Genomic DNA, 9,768 nt, shown 5'->3' on the forward strand with positions numbered 1-9,768 from the left:
AATTTCACTGCAGTATCAGCAGGAGCAGCAGACCGGTGACATGACGATAGGCTCTAAGTGGTGGATCTAAGGGATCTAGGGGGCTCAAGCCCCCCTGCCTCCCCAAGATCTAGGGGGCTCAAGCCCCACTACCTCCCCAAGATTAATGGATACCTCGTAAGTCTCTCCTCCATTTTTGGAAACAAGAGAGAAAGAAAAGAAGTGAGATGAAATCTCTCTTCATATGTGGCTGGATCCACCGATAAGGACGAGATATAGAAGATGATTATATTGTTAGCCCAGCTGTTTCTTCGAGGTAAATCATCCCAAAATCATTATATATATGTACCATGTCGGCTTATCTGGAATATTAAATCGATCGATATGCAGGCCTACACACGTTAGACAGGCCACTGCCCAACCTGCGGCCACACCATGACGTGGGGTTCATCTGCGGCTTTCACGTCTACGGGTAGCAGCTCCTTATTACCCGCTGCCGGTACTGCCCCGTCGACCGCGTAGGTACGCCCAGGGGTGGATCCAACATGGGGGCAGAAGCCCCCTACCCCATAGACCCTTTGGAGCCCCCTCCCCCCAGCAATTTATAAACCTAGATGAAGGGGAGGAAGGAGAAGAGAGGAAGAAGAAAAAGAGAGAAGGAAAAGAGGAAGAAGGGGAGATTGAGCGGGGCGCCTCCCTTAATTTTCTAGATCCGCCCTTGTACAAGCCTAGAGTAGTCTTTAAGGTACTATGCAATTAAAAGCTATTTCTTCTATCAATTTCAAACTCCACTGCAAAGTTTGCTCTAATATAATACATGCAGTAAGTCAAACTTACATGCAGCGCTAGCACTATTTCCATGCTCATCATATTGCAGCCTCAGCTATTCTGTCGATCACCTTTCAGAACAAAAAAAACAGCAGGTCTACATGCGCATGAAAACTCAAGGTGTCTGCTGAGCCTTCAGACTGCGTCGAATAGATTCCTCTGAAAATATTGATTCCTTCACTTGGTAATATATTTGTTCATAGCTTCATACTGGTGCGGATCCATCTCATAGCTCCCGGTGTTATAATGGAAGTGGCAACCCCCCCCCCCCCCATCCACCACAAGCTTCATATACCACCTATTTGAAGCCAAAATTAGTACTACTTCAACTAAAAGTATACTTGCATCGCATTCTGTTTTTTCCTATGTGTCACATAAATTCTGTTGATACGAGGCAAATGTAGACATCTTCTCTCCTAATGACCATTGCACTCAAGATTCTAAAAATAATTCTATATTTATTTGGAAAGATGAACCCTAATTTCTCTCTGTTGCCATTCTTACACTCCACCTTTGGATATATTATGCGCACATCTTGTGCTACTGTACCAAAGACATTCTAAATCTTTCTTAGCTTGGAAGAGTACCTCACCAAACTTGTTAATTGAATGATAAGCATGACTTTTCTCCTTGGTTATTAAGCTAAGATGATATATATATATATATATATATATATATATATATATATATATATATAAGAATACAGGGAGTATTTCCAACAGTATCAGTATGGCTACGAATCGCCCATTGTACCACGAAATTCAAGTTTGCAAAACAGGGAAAGGTACGTTTATCTTCATGCCGTGCTTTTCATGTTCACAGGCAACTCGCACAAATCAGAGAGAATGGTAAGGTTGACAAAAGGCAAAGTGCAATGCATAAGCAGTTCGCCGACCATTTTACACTAGGTACAACAGTACGAGTCACCGAGCAGCATTGAAATGAGAGATTCTATCGATACAACTCGACCTTCAAACCCTACACAAATCCTGAAAGCGATGCACTGATGCCCCTTCCCCAACCACAAGTCACACAGAACAATTCTACAGCCATGGAATTTACAGGATTAAATTGGAAAGAATAATAAGGAACGAATGTGGAAGATTGGCAGTTAACACACACTGTGGGGCTGGGACACTCCATGATCTGACAAAAGATTCTAAGTAATGTTCAACCAATGTACACAGCATGATATGGCGCTGAATGTCAGAAACTCCCAAGTCACGGTGCAGTCTTGTTGGTGAATCATCAGTGAGTTCCTAGCAGATTTGCCTTAGTTAATTGTGTATTCACAGTAGTCAAGACGACTTGGTTCTCTTGTGTCGAGCCTGGCCTTGGAGACACAGCCGGAGACGCTGGGATAAGTTCTCCCCCATCTCTTGCCTCTCTTTTTTTAGCCTCTTCCACAGGGACCGATTCTTCTTCTCCTTTGGGATCGTGAGAGGCTTCCTTCGTATCCGTCTCAGTGGTGTTGCTAAAGCCCTTAGAGTCATGCTCTACATTTTGGGAGAAGATGATGAGATTCAAGAAGTTCATTATGATTACTGGATCACAGATCAAGTCGAAGGACACCACGAGTTTGAAAAATAGCCTATTAATTTGAGTACCAAATAAACAGAAAAGTTTCTTGCACTCAAATGGTACAAAGTAAAGATTTGCAAACGTCTATGACTAAATCTGAAAGTGACCGGCGGACTGTCCGCTCCCCAGGGGCGGACCGTCTGCCGTTCAAAAGGTCAGCACACACAGAAACCGCAGTGTTTGTCCCAGAATTTTTAGTAGGAGGCGGACCATCCGCCCCCAAGGGCCGGACCGTCCGCAGTACAATTTAGACACCCAAGACAGAACTACCAAGTTTCTGCGCCCGTTTCAGCTTTTAAAGGCGGACCGTCCGCCCCCATGGACCAGACGGTCCGCAGTTCATTTTGGACCACCAACAGAGCCAAAAACAGTTCTGTTCGAGCTCATCCGAGATAACGGCGGACCATCCGCCCCCAAGGAGCGGACCGTCCGCAGGTCTATTTCCAGCAGAAATGTATCTCAGTAAAACGGCCATAACTCTTAGATCAAATGTCCAAATTTGGTGATCTTGGACTCTATGGAAAGCTTATTCAGAGGGCTACACATCCTAACTGAATATTTGATCCAAAACACAATGGATCAAAATAGTATTTCACTCCAAGAGCCAACCTATTCTCCGAAGAACACCGAAAAGCCTTTCTTGTTTCCCCAAGTTGCTAAACATCAACTCCAACTCTTTCTCCTTTGCAAATGTGCCAACACCACCACGTGAACAATACCATGTGCATGTGTGTTAGCATTTCACAAATGTTTTCAAAGGATTTTCACTTGAACTCACCACGCCACTCGATCCTAGCAACATCGCAATGTTAGATCGCTCAAGTGGCACTAGATGACCGATATGCAAACAAGTTTGCCCCTCTTGATAGTACGGCCATCTATCCTAAATCCGGTCATGCACTTCTCTACACAACCTTTGACCGGTGAAATGAAATACCTTACAAGTCATACCTTTGCCTTGCGCATTCCATTTCATATTCCCAGATGTTGATGCCACACAAGCACCAAACTCCACCAAGCCTTTTGATCATCATCATGAGTCAACACTTGGCTTGATCTTTCTTAAATGATATGATCCACTCCATATCATCACATGACCTCTTTGGTCCATCGATCTTGACCTTGCTCGCTCTTCACCGTTGCCTCGGTCCATCGGCGCCAAATCTTGCCCAAGCTTCACCGTCTCGCGGTCCCTCGCTTCAAAGCCTTGACTTGCCCTTCTCCATTGCAACCGGTCCATCAAGCCAAGACTTGTCTTGATCTTCTCCACTTTGGTCACATAACTCCATGTCATGTCTCATATGCAATGAGCTTCTCGATCACACTATATGAGCATAGCATCAACCCTTAGCCATTTCTCCTCCATGGCACATGTTGCTCATACTAGTGTCTTTGTGTGGACTAATCTCCTGTGTATCTCAACATAAACACTTATTAGTCCAGCTAAGTTGTCACTCAATTACCAAAACCAAACAAGGGCCTTTTAATCTCCCCCTTTTTGGTAATTGATGACAACTCTACAAAGATATGGAAATTAAGCATATTCCAAGCTAGCACTTCACACACGTGTAAATAGCTAACTTGGTTTGGATTTTATGTTTCTTATCCACCATTAAGACCACTTGTAAAAGATTGGATAAGCACCATAAAAATCCGACTTGGTAGTGATAACTCCCCTTACATGTGTGCTCAAGAGATTTGGTTTTAAACTCACACACATGCATAAATAAGAAATTTGTGGGATTGTTATCACTACTAAGTGATGCTAAGGTATATAGGTTAAACCTTTGAAGCGTGATACCAATTTGAGTTGCATCCTTGAAGTTCATTCCTTAGCATCAATGAGTAACTAGACATTCATCAAAAACTCAAGATACCTCATGAGATCAACAATATTAGCAAGGCTCTTGATTTACTTGTAAAAAAATGTCTAGCTACAATCTATGCATGCTAGTTATCAAATCATCAATCAAGTTCTATGACTAGCATACATCACACACAAGCAATGCATATATAAATTTTAAAACTTATGCAAATGCAAGCAAGCACATGAATATGCACAAATCAAATGCAAACAACCAAGTTCATGAGCTTGCTCCCCCCACTTGTGTGCTCCTCTTGTCCAAGAATATTGATCCTCCTCAATATTGCTTCTCTTGATCCATGTCCATGATCGCACTCTCATCTCATCTCCCCCTTTGTCATCCAATGATAATTCATATCTTTGTTCATTCCCCTACTTGTGTGCTACTCTTGTCCAAGAATATTGATCCTCCTCAATATTACTTCTCTTTATCCATATCCATGATCACACTCTCATCTCATCTCCCCCTTTGTCATCCAAGGATAATTCATATCTTTGTTCATTCCTCTCCCCCTTTGTCATCAATGACCATAAAAAGGGCCGAAACCACATGAAATTGGCCATGTGAAGATCAATGGCTACCACTTGAAGTTGTACCTCTTGTACTTGTAGGGTTACCACTTGAATACCCCTTGTAGTTAATCATATGAAGCGCTTGTGGTTTGATACAAAGAGTTGGACTTGGGTAGATGGTTGAGTCTTGAATCTTCATTTTTGATGGATACTTTCAAGTTGATTGGAATTGACACCACTTGTAACAACAACATCTGGAAGCATGAAGACCACCTTGAAATGCCACATGTAGGACAATAGTAGGATTCTTGACCTTGATACGTTGTAGTGGGGCTCCTCCCCCTATGTCAAAGTGTTTGTCAATCTACTTGAATCTTGAGCTCTTCTTGATGAGGGTAGCTTTCTTGATTTGAATTGATCACTTAAAGTTGAGGATCACTTGTGGAATCACCATTGTTGCACTAGATCTACTTGAACGAATACTACTTGTATGACCATGTATATCACTTGTAGAGATACAATGATATACCTTTTGTTGAATCTAGTATCACTTGTAAAATCATGATGGACCACTTTGTTGAATTTGACATTGATAACCAATTCTTGAACTAGATTGTTTCCATGAGCTTATTTCTCTTCGACTTGATCTAGACTACTTGCCCAAATAATTCAACTCGGTTTGAACCAATGACAAGCTTCTTCACACCTCATTCTAAGGGTTATCTTGACAATGTTGAGTTAAACACTTGAAAGCTCATTTTCTAGATCAACTACTTGGGTTTACTAGCTCATGAACATGTCATATGTTACCACTAGATCATATCAAGCATAGAAGCAATAGTGGCATCATAAAACATTTAAAAATATTTTATTTTTCATGAATGATTACTATATATGACTATATGCACTAATCATGTCCTTAGCATAGTATGAATGCATATGTCAAGCAATTTCACCTTGCTATGTTGGAGTAGAGGATAATCATTAGATTCCAATTTAGCTCTCCAACTAGCATCATGAAGTCCAATTATAATAGCTTGGTGAAGACAATGAATATCAATATGAAAACCATTCTTCACCCATATGAAATGAATACCACTTATCATCAAATACACTATCTTGTTGTGGTTGGCTTGCTCCATCTCTTTGATTTTTTTGCTTGCTTGAGAGAATACCACTTGAATATACTTGAACTATCATAAATCTCTCTATGTTGGGTGTTGCTTGCTTTCCTTGATCAACCCATTTGTTAGTTTCAACTAAGCATCTCCAATGACTCTAGATTACCACTTACATGTCGGCCTTCCAAGCATCTTGCTTGTCCATCCCACATTGGGCCGGTCCCTCTCCCGGGAGAAGTAATCTCTCCAAGAACCATTCTTGACACTCACTTAAATGACTTTGGTTGATTGATCAAGATGATGGACTATAAATGATGAATAATCTTCAAGTCTTCTTTCTTTCTATTTTGTTTAGTCTTGATCTTCCAATTTGAGTACCAAAAAAGTGATAAGTACACTCAAATGGCCTTGTACCCAACACTTGTTATGCTTCTAGCTCCTCTCAAAACCAAACCTAGGTTCCTCAACCATTTATAAAGATGATTCCAACTTGAGGACCTTTGTAGCTCATGATAAGTCTAGCTGTTAGGATCCTCCTGAAAACATCAAGAGCGGACCGTCCGCAGTCCATGAGCGGACCGTCCGCAACCTAACTTTAACATGAGCCCTGAACTGAAAAACCACAACTGGTAGATTCTTTTTTAATACTGGCGGACTGTCCGCAGACCCTTGGCAGACCGTCCGCGCATTGCTCAGTAGACAACCCATCGGTGTATCAGAAGATTGCAGGTTGAACCGATGATCAGCGGACCGTCCGCGGTCTTTTGGCGGACTGTCCGCAGTGTAATTTTGCGGCTTAAAACTTTTCTGCAGAGACTCTAGTAAACAAGTCTCATGAACTGCAGACCGTTCGCCTCTTACCCGCGGACTGTCTGCACTACCAAATTTCAGACAGCCCAGAACTTTTCCAATTTTCACAATTTCAACTTTGAATTGGGATCATTGCTCAAATAAAATTTCCAAAAATCTCAAAACTAGCATGAACACCATCCAAAAACTCATATGAGTGAGTAAGAATGAGAAATCAAAAATAAATCGAGTAAAATTAAGGAAACTCATAAATACCCCATAAATGCTTTGAAAATTCAGAAATTTAAAGCAAAGAGTGCATATAAGAACCAAATGCCATATGTACTAGTTTCCAAGTCACATTTGAGAAGTCAATGACATGTAGCTCATTTCTCAACTTGCAAAAAGATTTTCATCCAAAAACGAGATTCAACTCAAATAAGTTTGCAAGCCATCAAATATTTCCAATGAATTTCTCACAACTAGAATAAAATACTTGTATGTTGTAGCACTTGGACTTCATTGTTTTGACTTGGCATTGGGCTGAATATATATGCAAAGAAAACTTCAATTCCTTGATTCAATCATAAGATAAAAATATGAATTTAATTTGAATCAAGCCTCCAATGCATTTGGTACCTACACACATTCATCCACGTTTTGATGGTACCCAAACTAGGTTGGGTCCTCTCAAGCTAGGAGCAACATACTTTGGCAATGCCTTAGTATGAATAGCGGGATGTTTTCCAATAGTAACAAATGAGGTACCATTACCATCCTTTTTAAGCATAATATTTGCATCAATTGAAATAGGCTTAGAATTGTTACCTAAGGGACATGAATAAGCCATGTGTCCCCTTTCCCGACATAAGTAGCATCTTCTCTTTTGTTGAGCCTTTTCTTCCTTACTCATTTGATGCTTCTTATTGCCTTGCTTCTCATAGTTTGCTTGAGCCTTCTTCTCAAGCTTGTTTGGGCAACCCGAAGCTAGGTGACCCAATATTGCACAACTATGGCACTTGATGTGAGCATGTGGATTCTTCTCTTGAATCTTGTTCTTGCTCAACATCTTGGCATCTTGAATGTGAGTTGGATGCCTTGCTCTTGCCTTGCCACCCCTTCTTGTTCTCTTTTTCATCATCTTCAAGTCATCAACTTGATCATCATGGTTGATCTTGACTTGAGGTTGGGGTACCTTCTCTTGCTCAACTTGTGACTTTGGTTGAGGTTCTTGTTGCTTCACCAATTGCTTGGTTGGGCACATTGAGGTGAGGTGACCCCAAGTGCGGCACTTGAAGCATTTGACATATTTAAGTTTCTCTTCTTCCTTCTTCAACTTGAGCTTTTCTTTGTTGGGGCAACCAATTGCAAGATGTCCCATCTCAAGGCATTGAAAGCACATGAAATGAGATAGCTTCATTTCTTCTTACTTCTTCATCTTTCTATTATATTTATTCTTGCCCCATTTCTTGCCTTTGGCTTTGCTCTTGTTGGAACCAATGTCACTCATGTCACCGAAGCTTCTTTGATTTTTTATTATGCTTTCAAGGGTGACTTTTGATTTTGTCCACCTCTCTATCTTGTTTCTCAAATACTTCACTTCATTTTTAAGTTCATTGTTCTCCTTCAAGAGTTTAGTCTCACAAGACATAAAGTAGGACAAGCATCTAATTGTGAAGAACATGGCTTAGATAATAGATCATCACATGAGGTGGATACATGCTTCTTGCCTACATCACAAGGGTTAGCAATATTTTGCAATTGATCCTTTGACCCATGTGATGAGATCTCACTAGTTTTAATTCCTTTACTAGAAAATTTGTTAGTGAGTAAAGCATGGTCTAGTACCAAATTCTCATGAGCAACACTAAGCTCCTCATGAGTCAATTTTAGCTCCTCATGTGACCAACTTATGACATAAAGTAGATGCTTTTGTTGTTCACATGTGTCTTTGAGAAAAGAGTTTTCTTTTTCAAATTTGATTGTTTTGGATAACACTTCCTCAAATAATTTGGTCAAGCTAGCATATCTACTCAATAGCTCATCACATTGCAATTTGATACATTTGTGTCACCTTGTGACATGAAGCAATGTGGCGATGGAGATAAGCTTGACGTAGCAATACCATCCGTGCATGAGCCAACTTGATCATCAAGTGTGCTTGGAGTAGAATCATAATTTGCAACACTTGAATCATCATCATCAATCATGTCAAGTGAACTTGTTGTAGATTGATTATCATCATCATCACTGGACCATGAGGTGGAGCAATCTTCCACAACCACCATGTCATGGATGTGCTCATCATCCTCATGCACTTCCTCCTTGGTCTTATAATCATCATGATCATCGGAGGGCGCCCCATATTTCTCATTTAGATAACTCCAAATCTCATGGGCGGTTTTCTTGTCCATGATCTCACCAAGAATGCAATTATGCAAAGATCTAAACAAGATGTTAGTAGCTTGGATGTCTAGATCTAGGCATTTCTCTTGTGTTGGAGTTAGATTTCCTTCATCTAACACATGAGAAAAACCTACATCCACCATCCACCACATTTGAGGGCAAATAAATTTAAAATTGCATATCATCCAATTTTTCAACCGTGCAAAATGTGTGCCATAAAAAATATGTGGACACTCAACATCTAGCCCATAAGTCGCCATCCTCTCGAGTCGGTAAGGACCACAAATGAGAAACCTCGGCTCTGATACCACTTGTAGGGTCGAGATGGCGGACTAGAGGGGGGGTGAATAGTCCTTTCTAAAACTAATTTCTCCGGCTAACCGAAACTTAAGCGGAATTGAAACTATTCGCTTAGCCAAGACTTCACCCCTCTAACTATGACTCTAAGACACCTATAAAAAGATCCTATACAAAGCAAATGGAGTGCCAAGCTAGTAAGAGCTCTCCTAACAATTCTAATGCCAAGTCATACAAGCCTAAGCACTAGTACTTCACAAACCGGGGGAGCTCCTACACAATTCTAATGAGCAAAAGCACAAAGCCAAACCTAAGCTCACTAGATGCTCAAGGACAAGGATACACAATCCAAATCCAAGAGCTCAACTTGCTTAGCTACACAATCTAAGC

The sequence above is a fragment of the Panicum virgatum genome, chromosome 4N (genome assembly GCF_016808335.1).
Source record: "Panicum virgatum strain AP13 chromosome 4N, P.virgatum_v5, whole genome shotgun sequence".
Taxonomy (NCBI): Eukaryota; Viridiplantae; Streptophyta; class Magnoliopsida; order Poales; family Poaceae; genus Panicum; species Panicum virgatum.